Raw genomic sequence first — 13276 nt, forward strand, 5'->3', positions numbered from 1 at the left:
CAACGTAGTGGCCAGTGCTTCAGAAAACTACATCTTCACCAGCGGTCATGGGTCCTCCAGTGGTGACAATGACCTGAACACACCTTCAAAAACCATCAGAATGGTTATGCAAACAAAGCTCCAGAGTTCTGAAATGGCCAGCAATGAGCTCCATATCTGAATCCCAGAACACATGGTTGCAGGAATTGATTGATTTCTGCATTGATTAATTGTGCATTTCTTTGTGTTCTGTAAGGAAATTGTACTCAGATTTACTTTTTACATGTCTTTTTTTTTAGTTATTGCAATGCAACAAACAAACAAAAATATAAACAAATAACAAAACCAGCAACAACATGTGAGTACCAAAATGGTAAACAATTCTCTGCACAAGTGCATTTTTTACAGAATGTGCGGGTGCTGGATATTTTGCCCGTGGATTTATATATAGACAAACGGGTGGCCATTTTTATAGCGATAAAGGCCTTTTTACAAAACATACACTATGGACACCAACTATCTCAGACATAGAGCTTGTAAGATCAGATTGTTACTGTTCCAGATTTCCTAAATGTCAGGGCAGAGCTCTGAATAAATGTCCTTATTTGTCTGAGTTTGATAGATTACTTGCAACTGCTTTATCCCAAAAACCCATTCTAATATTAGGAGCAATGGGCTGTTTGCTTCATCACTAGTGACAGGGCAGCCTCTCATTCAGAGCTTTTCTAGAAACCCAATGAAAAAGCACTCCCCGACTTGACTTCACCATGTGAAGTGTTGTCAGAAGAAGTAGGGGGCTACTGGCTCAGAGGAACAAGCTCTGGAACCATGCAGCGTTCTGAGGAAATGACAGCAGTCTTAGAATAAATAAATATCTCAAAATCAGTCTGGCAAAGACATTATTTGTGTACTCGTACAGAAACAGCATGTAATACATTTTGGATGGGATTATATAAATATGTATTTCGTGTTTTATAAATTCATGAGTTGAATTTACACTTTCTCCATTCTCACGAGTATTAATTATTAGGTAGCTAAATATAAGAGTAAACCAGTAAAGCATGAAGAACTCAAGTATAAGTAAATTTAAATTTTGTGTGTCAACTCAAGTTAGGACAAAAGGCTTCAGCCAGGAACTATCTCCAGTAGTTGTCCTTTAAATGAATACTTTCCTCTTTGCTGCTTCTCTGTCCAATTCCTCCTCTCTGTGGTGTCTTCCTTTCCTGTTTCCCTTACTTTGTGTGCTTTCCAGCTTCTCCCTGCTACTTCCGTCCTCAGGTGATCTTCTGCAAACTCCCTAAAAACTCTGATTAAACCTAAAATGAAAAATTGAAGCCTTTGACTGGGACTTGTTTGCTTCTAATCCCTACCCCAGATGGCTTATGGAGAGCTCAAACCGTGCTTGGTAATTGCCACCATGAGCACTTTTTAGAATGAAGTGGACCAATTTATGCTTGTTTAAAATTTACAGCATTATGGATTCCAAGAATAATTCGAGCACCCTTCAGGAAGTGTCCAAGGTGTAGAGCAAAAGCTCTTGAAATGTACTGTAATTACTCTACTCAATTTTCTTAACCTTCTTTGTTTTGAGCTTGGATACATTGAGCAAACAAATCTCTCACCATCAAGGAAAGAGCTCCTGTATGAGGTTTTACAAGTGGTTTGTGCCACGGCCATCAAATTGATGTAAAGTGAAGAGCTGTAGCCGCATAAAACCATTAAACCCACCTAGAGAGACGTTTGCATCCCATCACCCTCGACGGTATTTCTTTCTATCTCTTACTGTCTTTTTTCCACCCACTGTCTATTCCTCCAAGCAGAAAAAGGAAGAAAAAAAACCTACAAAAGAACAAATCTCTTCTCTTGCTCAATCTTGCACCACCTGGTGATCATAAAGCATCTAATAGTCTGGGAACACCACAGTTCTCTTACTGTTCCTAAAGTCTAAAGCATCCGCAGCTTCAGATACTAATGTACAATATGTATTCCTCTCAGGACTTAAAAAAGTTTAAAGATTGACAAGTGTCTGACTTGTTAGCCACTAGACAGCACAATACTTAGAGCCATTGTTTTCTGTTTACCACTCAAAATGTACTTAATGTAACATGGGGGTTTGGGTTTGTTTTTGTTCTTTGGTTTATGTGTCTTTACCTTTGGTCCCATTTTATCTAAGTGTCCCTAACACCTGTGTACATACATGTAACCACAGTGTAAGTAGACATTAGTACATGTGGTTCTGTAATTCATACATGTAGCAACCCTCAGGATGGTTTGTGTGAGTACAAATGCATTATAATACAGGACATATATAATAACTACATTTTATAAGAACAATATGTATTAGAGTAATTGGAACAATTTGGTGAAGCTCACCAATCTGTTTCTGCTCACCAGAACTATTTTCTTTTCTTTTTTTGTGATAGACTACAAAGACAATTTGCTCTCTTCATATTTATATTCCTGTGGAAGCAGGAAGTCGTGGATGGATAATTTATGCTCCTAGCCTTGTGTTCTAAAAAAAAAAAAAAAAATATGAATGCAAAGATTTCAGAGATTTAATTATCAATTTCAATGTGTATTAGAAAAACAAAAGCCTAATCTGATTCTGGCTATGACTCTACTCTAAAACAGCTGATTTATGTATAATAATAATTCTATTAATAACTTATTCCAGTGTGCAACTAGAAAGTATCTCCTCTCTCTTTCTCTTCAATATTCTTCTTTTTTAAAATATACACTGGCCACTTTATTAGATACACCTGAAATGATGTATGGTGTCCACTACAGAACACATGTATGCAATTGATGTCTGTCTCACAACACAGAGTTATATTCTCCTTGGAACAGACCCTCAAAAAACTCCTGCCTGGGATTGATCTGTTCATTCATGACAAACATTTTGAACATTAGCCTGATTTAAATGAAACCATTACTAAATATAAGACCAAGGAGAGCTGTGGTCTCAGAGAAATCTGCTAAAAATATAATTTCCTCTACAAATGACAAAAAGACTATGCCTGGGTGCCTATTAAATCCATTTACAATTTCACAAAAAAACACCCTTTATAATCATATCAAAGAGCGGGTAAGTATTTCTATGTACATGTCTAAAAAAATCTCAGTGTTAATTGGTTAGTCATTTAATTTCTTTAATTTTAGAGAGTTTCAGAATCATTGCTCCAATTTAAATCACTTAAAACAATATTTGATTGTGCTAAAATCCATATGTGGGGTTGTTGAGAGTTATAATGTATATGGAGCCTTTTATCTTTATCTTTGCGTGTTGTCAAACAACTGCTCAATTGGAGCTTGAGGGTCAGTTTGAAGCCTGTTAAATGGGTGTTTTGCTTCCACATAAAGAAGATTGATCCCCAGTGTCTCACTCCAAGATGACCAGCCTTACTACAACAAAAAGTTAGCCTCCTCAATATATCTGCCACCTAGAATCACGCTTAACCACTAACATTTTGACAACGGCTGTTTTTCAGTCACAAGCCTGATAAGAGAGCGAGAGACTTGTCCAGAAACTTCTGCTACTGTTGGCCATATCAAGCCTTCCCAACTGACACAAGGCCATAAATGTCTGAATCTGAATAGCGGCTGTAACACAAACAGTATGTGCTATCGTATTCCTATCCATCTTTCTTCTTGGTTTTAAAACGTGCCTTGAAAGACAGCCATCAAGAGGAGCCATATATTCTGTGGTTTGCAGAGAACACACACTGAAGATTTTTCATACTGCAGAATTTCCTCTCCCCAAACTGTAATCCATCCAAAACCAGTGCTAAATTCACTGAAGGTCACATAGTTAAGTAAATGAATGAATAATTAAAACAAAGAAGTGCTTTGAAATCCCATTTGGATTTGGTTTGTAAACATCAGACTGGTTTTGTTGTTTTTTTTCAGGCTGCAAAAACTAAACGGATTTTTAGTGGGGATATGCCAATGCCTCAGATTTAGCTTCCTGTCTTCCATAGTATTTACCAGCTTGTGTCAATCATCAAATCCTTTGTCGTGTCTGTTTGCGCTCCAGTGTTGGTAAATGGCCAAGATTACAAGAACTTCTTGGGTGATATTTTGCATGCTGTAATGCCGGATTAAACACCTATTCTCTTTCGTGCTGTAGATCACAGAGTCTGTGTGGATTGCTATAATTGAAATTAGTCATAGGGCAACATGGATTGTCTCACGCTGTCCGGTATTCTAAAGCAGAGCAGGTGTGAAATCATTGAGAAAATGGTTGCGTATTTTTTCCCTCTCCACCAGCTCAGGCAGCAGTGCGTATAGAGAAACCGACAAACTCACCCCAGGGCAGCTATGACGGACGTGGTGATTCTAACAGACGTGAATAAGTCAAGCTTGGGCCCCCTGCATTCATTCTAAAATCGCATCCTGTCAAATCCAAGTTGAATAACTGATGTCTTGCTGCCTCTGTTTTGCCTCACACTGTGTATCAGGAAACATAGGTTAGACCAGGAAATTCTAGACCCCTACTATCTATATCTTTTTTGAAAAAATCTCTTTTTATTCTGGCCTCGAACCGCTCATAAAATAACGTTTGTTTGCAAAAATGATGAGGTATGGGGTTTATTGGTTTCAGAAAATGGAGCAAGGTTTCAGAAATTGTGTTTTAGCAAGTGAGAAAACAGTAAAGTAGAAATAATAATTGAATATACTGTCATGAATATACAAAACAACAACAAACTTTTAAACAGTAGAATGCAAACCTGATAACATAAACATTTTTTTTTATTAATTTCTGATACCTTTTGATATCCATATTACGTTTTGAATTCATTCCATTTAAACCTAGAAAACTACATTTAAATGCTAGATTTTTAAATCCATTTTCCTTTTTTTTTTCACAAAAGACTCTCATTTTGTCATTGACCCTAATATCAGGAAATTTCACTCGAGTCTGTGATAAAGCAGAATATCTCATCTCACTTTCTGTTACTGTTCCCTGAGGCACTTTTGTCTGCCTATATTGGAAATGTCAAGTCTATCCCCTTAGTAAGCAAACAAAGAAAGAAACAACAAGACAAGCATCAAGGAGAAAAAGTGTCCCATCACTTGCTCTCCCAGTAGGATCTTTTACATTGCAGAAAGTCTCTAGATGGCTGAAATGTCATTGTGCACTCTGCTGCTGCAGTCTAACACGGCATTTCAATTTACAATGACTGAAGCAGCTGAGGGCTTTTTTCAGGTTGTCCGCTGTGTACTTGCCATGCATGTCATGTCAAAATGCAGCAAGTCTTTTTTTGTATATATCTATTTTATATTTTCTTGTTGTGAAGGTGAACGTGAGCAGGTGGGAGGGAGGTCTGTGACTCAGTACTCTTCTGTCATGTCAAGAACGCCCACCATTCCACGAGATCTCGATCGGGAAGCGTAATCGGCTCCGCTTGAACATCAGGCGCTATGCGTGATGGTGTGTGTCAGCCGGGGTCTCTACACGCCATGTTTTATACCAGATAGCAGCTCTGACGGTGGCACTTTAATATCTTCACACAACCATATGTATTATCTGTTTCCATTAGTAATTCCCGCTAACTTCTTATTCACACGAGAGGCCTTGACATCCGCCTAAAGACTTAGGATGTAGTCATGGATCATGACTCGGATTTTCTTTCTCTTGGTGTTGTGTCTGTGCGCATACAAAACACAATCTTAGTGATACTGCAGTGGAGAGACTAGGATAAATACATCAACCGCTTTTCTGTTGTTGTTGTTGTTGTTGTTGCTTAGTAACTCCACTTCGGAGGAAGATTCATGCATTCTATTATCGGAGAGGTGAGGATGTTCAAAAGATGCGGAAATTTTTCAAATCACACGGTTCTGTATCTGTAAAAAAGAATGTGGAGGAATAAATAAATTGGAATAGGAATGAATGGAGGGGTAATCTTGTTCATTTTTTGGTGCTTCTCTCTTCGTTTCTCTCGCTTTCTGACTACTGATGTGTGCAAATTATAATGTAATGTGTGTTTAAATGTTTGCTGGAAAACATTCGATCTAAAAACTGCTTGCATGAAGGAACTGCCAGCAGATCGTGATTAGATTATTCATTCGCAGAGCATCTCGGAAACAAATTAAAATGTATATTCATTCTTCTCTTCAGAATTTAGAGTAGCAATCCACATTAAGGCTTCATTATATAGATGCTTGTAGAGTCTTAGTTTTGAGTGTTAATGTATGAAGTAGCTAAGTTCTGTTAGTAGATGTCTGATGAAGGAATTTCAAAGTCAAATTTGGGTGACACTTTATTTCGTTAGTCCGCTTAAGAAAGTCTTCTAAACAGTAAGTATCTTTGTAACTACAACCGTTAGAGTATTAGTAGACTGTCTACTTCTAACACTTTATTTTGATGGAACCACAACCTACTGACTCCCATCAGAAACTTTGCAAGTATACATCAACATATTCTACTTACCCTAAACCTTCCAGCTCTGGGAGTTAGTAGACATGTAATTGCAAATTAATGAGAATTAGTTGACATGTAGTTACAAAGGTTCTTAGAGACAGAATGTCTAAAGTGGAATATTGAAATAAAGTGTAACCCAAATTTGCTTTTGACATATAAGAGTTGCTTGTACCATAAAAAGCATTCTGCAAGTTTCATAATTTACAGCCTCTTACGTCCTACCTGGTCTCATGGCATAAACGTACCTGGGTGGACTTTTCCCTCAGCACTTTTAATAAGACATGAAATACATACCAAACTGTACTGCAGTTTTCAAAAGAAATGAACACTAGAGACAGTAAAAATCTTTTTTATTCCTTTTCACACAAAGTTTTGAATAAGAAAAAAGCGTAATTCTCACACAATTACTTGAAGAAAATCACGCTTTGACTTTAAAATAATATATCTGTTTTGAACAAAACAGTTCAAATCTGTGTAAAAGGTATCGGGTAGGTGTAGGGTTTGACTTGATGTAGGGCATATCTGAATTCTGAACCATCGCAATACATACCTAAAGAAAAAGGAATAAAAACACAGCAATACATACCCTATTTCAACGTAATAAAAATGTGCCAGGGTTCAAGTATTGAACCTGTGCTTTAACGCCACTCTTTTTCTCATTTTTCTTTGAAACTGTGGCAAAATGTGTAAGTTACATAAAAACAGTGTTGCACAAAAAGTGCACAGAGGTACATATTTTCATGAGACCAGGTTGTCTTCATCATTATAAACAAAGAATTTATTTAACCAAACAGTTTGCTTAGATATCGTTGGCATTTGTGATGTACCAAGGTCAAATACCTTTGCACTAAGACAATGACTATACCATATGCCATGCCCAGTTGTGTTAAATCCCTAAATAGCGGAAGCTTTAAATGTGTCAAATACAAAAAAATAAAAAAACATTAGTATTACTGAGTCTTCTCCACAACGTTTGAATCCAACAACATCGCTAAATGGAACAGTAAAAGAACATTTAACAGCTATTATTGTATGTATATATGTCGTAAAACTAAATATTGTGGATTTTAGCAAAGTAAATAAAACATTAAATAAGACGCTGCTCCGTTTGATCAGTGGATGAAGTGAGTGAGTATTCATATTTCCATCTTCTATTATCACTTCTACAACAATTTTCATTAATTTATTGACCATCTTAATTTCAGACTGCCGGCCCTGTATCTATGGGTTGGCCAAATGCTCTTATGCCAGTACAAACAGAAAAAGTGCATGATAATTTGAAATGGCACTCTCGAATGCAATTTAAAACCTAATTTCGTGGGTGCACTGATACTACTAACGCCTGACATCTTTCTTTCATCAATACCAAAAATTTTTATACACTTAAAAAAAGACTGTTATGAAATCGATTGGCGTATTTCTAGCCAGTTTTACTTTGTGTTGATTTGGCATTGACTCAAAGCTCAGTGGAGGGTGGCCATGGTGGCATATTAGCCATCCGGCATATTCGTGATAATCTCAACAGGTGTCATAACATGCTACCATGGACAAAGATCAACCAGCATTGCTGAGTAGAGTTACACAGAAAATGACAATGGGGACAGTATAGCGGTCTGGCCATCTGGAGTTGTGTGACAATCCCTGCCGGGATGATCCACCTGTGGGACGCTGGTGTATTACATTTATTTACATATTTAATCCTGGCTCATCCAGTCTGACTGCTTCTGCTAAATAATTCAGGTAACAACTGGGAAGGCTAGGAGGGAATGTCGATAATTCTGCGGTCCAACTGTCACCGGATCCAAACTCCGTGGTTGATTTATAAGTTTAACTGTATATCATCTTCACATTCAGAATGATCTATTAGTTGGAAAACAAGAAGAAGGAAGAGAATGACACACAAAGACCGGCTAATAATTAAGACTTTACTTTTTATTTTACTTTTTTTATTCTGGGTCCGCTTGAAGTCTTTTGAAAAGCAACTAAAATAAGTGACGAAAGATTTTGAAAAATTTCCACTTTTAATATGACTTTCATATAACAAAAGGAAAGAAAAGTTCTGTTCTGTTAGCTTTAATAAAAATAAAATTGCCTGCCACCCACCTGCTTTATAATAAGCACATTCAGTTCAGACCAAATCATAGCTGCAAGAATGCAGGAAATAGATGGCTTGAATAATATCAGTATTCTTAGAGCTAACTAGGCTGCTATTCACAATATCAGCAACAAAAAATTTTTTTTCTTCCAAGTACCACTGTATATTTATCACTAATAAACCACAATTTCTAGCTTGTTCTTACTAGAGGAGAAACTTCTTGCCTCAATATTCATATCACTGATGATACTTTTAGCTTTGTTCAGATATGACTGATATGGTTTAATGCAGAAGTGCTAATTTAATTCCTATTAGTATAGCCGTGGAAGAACTTCAAATTAAATGTGTGTAGTCAGAGGAATGTGTTATTCCATTTTATACAGTTTTGGCTTTGCATTTTACTGCTGTGAACTTGTCCCCAAAACCCTATTCTATTATTATATACGCTTTCTGTTCACACAGTACAGTCTTGGCACTATTTGACAGGGTGTAATGAAGTGAATCCTTCCCTTTGACAAGACCTTACTATTTTATATATTTATTTTTTTCTATTTACTTTTTGTGATGAAATTGCAATGTCGGCATAACACTGACAACTTTTGAATTAAGTTGCATTGATCTGTTTTGGTTTGATTTATTCTCGGTGAAGGCATGAATCTTTGCAGATGTCTCATACACTATGAATCGAAAGGAATACTCCTCCTGAACAGATGTATTTCCCCAAAACAGTTAAAAGGCTGAATGGGGATTGATAGCTAAAGATTTGAAAAAAATGGACAGAGAAAGCTCCATTACATTATCATAAAAGTACATGTAACGATGGAACGTCTTCAGACAACTTTGAGCTGCATTGCATACATTTTTTGTTTGTTTGTTTGCTTGTTTTTGAAGATTTCAAATGATTTCTTAAATGTTCTCATTTTTTGTTTGACAGAAAAATTAAGTATAACATTTTGGAACCACATTATGGGGAATAAATGATGACAGAGATTTCATTTTAACTATACAGAAATACTGATAACAGACTCAGGCATTTTAGAATGACCATAACAACATTTCGGATGCTGTGAATGAGATCGGTCCGCTGGTTAACCAAGTTATCCCACGTTTGCACAGCGCACTCACGGTACTTTTCAGCGCATGGGGAGGTTATTATAGGTGGATGGCAAACATAGCTATTGACCAGAACCTTTTACTGTAGTAACTGATATAAACAGCCTTGAAAGATATGGAAAGGCTTAAATGAAACGGTAAAAAAAAAAAGCCATAACCATGCCAATGAGTGCTTTTCCAAGGACCAATTTTAAACAGTGCTTAGCATCAGAAATTGAGACATTTGAGTGTTTTTCACGGTGTCTGTGTGAATACAAACGGCTTTGCACCACAATCCAAGAGGTCTCGTATTTCAGTTGTAATCACTCATAATACAAGATGCTGTTGGTGAGTGAGTTTTTCATGGCAATTTTATTGTGCCTTTTCCATGAAACGTGAACAAGCTTCCTTGTAAATACTTAAACCCCCCACCCGAAAAAACCCACACACAGACACACAAACACACTAAATCGAAATGTATTCATGTTTCACGTCTACTCTTCAGCCTATTTTATTTCTTGCATTTTCCTAATTTGCATACTACTTTTGGTTCCTCCCTTCTTACTTTGCAACAATAAACTTGAATATAATTGATTATTTACAGGTTCCGTTAAAAAACAGGTTCAAAGTGAAACCCTTGAACCCCACAGAGAATGCTCTCTGTAGATGTGCTTTCTTTATGGTCTTTTATCTGTGCAAACAGGCTACTGTGCATCATTTTGTAGTAATGTAAAGAATGTGAAAGCATTCTTGAACACACTGCTTTAGTCTGGCCCCTCATTAATGTTGTTAGTTTGAGAACTTGTACAGTATGGCTTTTTCCTGGAACCACCTGCATTATCTTGAACACGATTAATGGAATTCTGTAGTTTCTGTCCTTTTTTCATCTGAACACTTATATCTGTGTAGGAATAATTTCAGGCCTCAGATAAGCTTGCTTGCCTTCAGTAAATGGGTCTATCATAAAATTGTTACAAGTATATGCCAGGCTCTTTGCTAGATGGATGTGCTTGTGCAATTTTCATACCAGTGTATACAGGCATACATTGCTATTTGGCTGTTTTAGATTTGTTGTTTTCTTTCATGAATACATGTTTTTGTTTTTATAATAATTTTTTATTTATTTTGTTGATTTAATTTTTGTCATTTTGAAGCATTTTTAAAATTATATATATATATATATATATATATATATATATATATATATATATATATATATATATATATATATATATATATTATCACCAATTACTGCTTATACATGCTGTGTACTTCTTTCCCTTCAAATATAGCACCTTGCAGCAGTTTAACATTGAAGCTATTTGTGAGCATCCTTTACTGTTTGTCTTTGTATGTGAACAGCAGGAACTGAATATTTTGAAGTCATGAAACAGTGGCCTGCTGTTGACTCTTTGTCAGTTTGAGTAGGAAGAGGCTGTGCCTTGATAGCTTATATAAAAAAAAAAAAAAAAACAAAACATAAGAAAAAATAACTGACTAAGTTCAGTTTAGCTGTCTGTAGTCTATACATCAAGCATAAAATCCCACCCATATAAACTTGTATAAAATTTTTATTAACATTTGTTTTTTTGGAAATACTTTTAAGTTATCATCATTAATGAGATGCTCTGACAGTTATGATGTGCACTGGGCACAGCGTATATATGAAAGTGTAAAACAAAAAGGAAAGATTGCAGACGCATCTTGGCTAATGTGCCATTACAGTGAAATGTAACAATAGACATGAACAGACATGAATATCATTTACATAATAACCATTCATTCAGTGATTGTGTTGACAATAAAAGACTACTTCAATGAAAATGAGTTCATTATTCACCCTTCTTCTTCCCACCTGCATGACTTTCTTCTTCGTAGAACACAAAAAGGCTGGTATATAATGCAGTCGCATTATATATTAAAATAATATACATTATACATTGTTACATAGATTTGTAGGGAACACTGTAATGCTTCTATCCTTGTGGTTTTGATGAAGCTTGCTGAAGTTTTCAGCTCCTTTTTCATTCATTCCTATTATTTTGTGTTCCATTGAAGAAAGCACATCAGTTTTGGTTGCATGAAATCTTTTCTGGGTGAACTATTCCTTCAAGACATTACTATAGCAGATATATCAGATATTTTCTACACTGCCCGAACAAATGGATCAGATTTCATCACTTACAAAATGACCAATGAACAGATTTATGTGCAGTGTGAGCGAAGCCTGAGGGACCTTGGCTGCTTTAAGGTTTTTTTGACTGTGACGGCCACTGGGTGGAGCTGTCTCTCTGCCACACACACACACACACACACACACAGACAGACACACAGACACACACACACACACACACACACACACACACACAGACACACGCACACACACAAAACATCTAGAGAGACAGTCATTTCTGTCTTTTTCTCCATTTGCTTGCCTCAGTTACACTGTCATACACACACACACACACACATACGTATGTTGGCGTTACTGAAAAAATCTTCACTGCTTTCCCTGAATTATCCCTTTACCACCTGCAGAATGTGCCGGAGAATGTGTGAAAATCCTCATGATGTTCAGCGGTGCCTGTTAGCTATCACACCTTCTGACAGGACAGCTTCCTTGGCCTTCTTCCACGGTTTTACCGTAATATATATGTAGGAGGTTTTTTTACTGTTGTGGTGAAGAACATCGCCTCAGTCTTATCTAACAGACCCAAGTGTCTGAGTCATTGTCTTAATGTAAATCACACTGTGAAAACAGTGCTCTGCTTAGTACTCGGTTCCCTATGGAATTATCCTTGCTATTATACTGACACCTGGGAGGCACACGGCAATTTTGAGAAACAGGGTTTTAGATCTTCTTCGGCTCTGCTGGCAGCATAACCTCCAAACAATGGAAATGATTGAAGTAAAAAGGCAAATGTGTTTTTGGATGTCATTCCTGCAACGTGTATATGGCACTCCGAGGTGAACGCTTCTAATCTGAGATGAGATTTCGCCCAGAAAATGATCTACACTTGACCTTGGTGAAGATTGTCTTCTGCTTATGTGATTTGGACGCAGAAAGCCATTATACACAGTGTGCACAATAAAATAATTCACTGCTTACATTTTTTCCTTTCACATTTCCCCTCTACGCAGGCTGTTATCAAGGAGTTTATGGCGTCTTAAACATTCTGCCTTTTGTTATAGACTATAGGAACAGGAATGATTTTTGCTATACATGAGTAGCTAACAATAATTAAATGCATTTTATTCCTAATAATTACTGATGATCTCAAAATGTTTATTGGCACTAGATGTATTTTTTGCTGTATTCACATTCAGTTCACCACCTTATATTTTTGGGTACATTGCACTGTAGAGTTAAATATGATCATTTGCTGGACAGTAGTTATGGTGATAAAATAGAATCTCTTGGTGATTGGTTGGGGCCAGTAAGACCTTTTAGATATTTTTATACGTAAAAGATACTTATGAAAGAAGGCTCTTAAGGCTGAAATGATTTGATAATAAAAACAGTATTATTGGAAAAAAAAATTACAATTGAAAGATCCTTCAGAAATAATTCTAATATGCTGATTTGCTGCTTAATTACAATTTATTATTATTTCCAATGCTGAAAATACTGTACTGCTCAATATTTTTGTGGAAACCTTGATATATTTTTCCAGGATTTTTCATTTTTA

The sequence above is a fragment of the Puntigrus tetrazona genome, chromosome 1 (assembly GCF_018831695.1).
Source record: "Puntigrus tetrazona isolate hp1 chromosome 1, ASM1883169v1, whole genome shotgun sequence".
Taxonomy (NCBI): domain Eukaryota; kingdom Metazoa; phylum Chordata; class Actinopteri; order Cypriniformes; family Cyprinidae; genus Puntigrus; species Puntigrus tetrazona.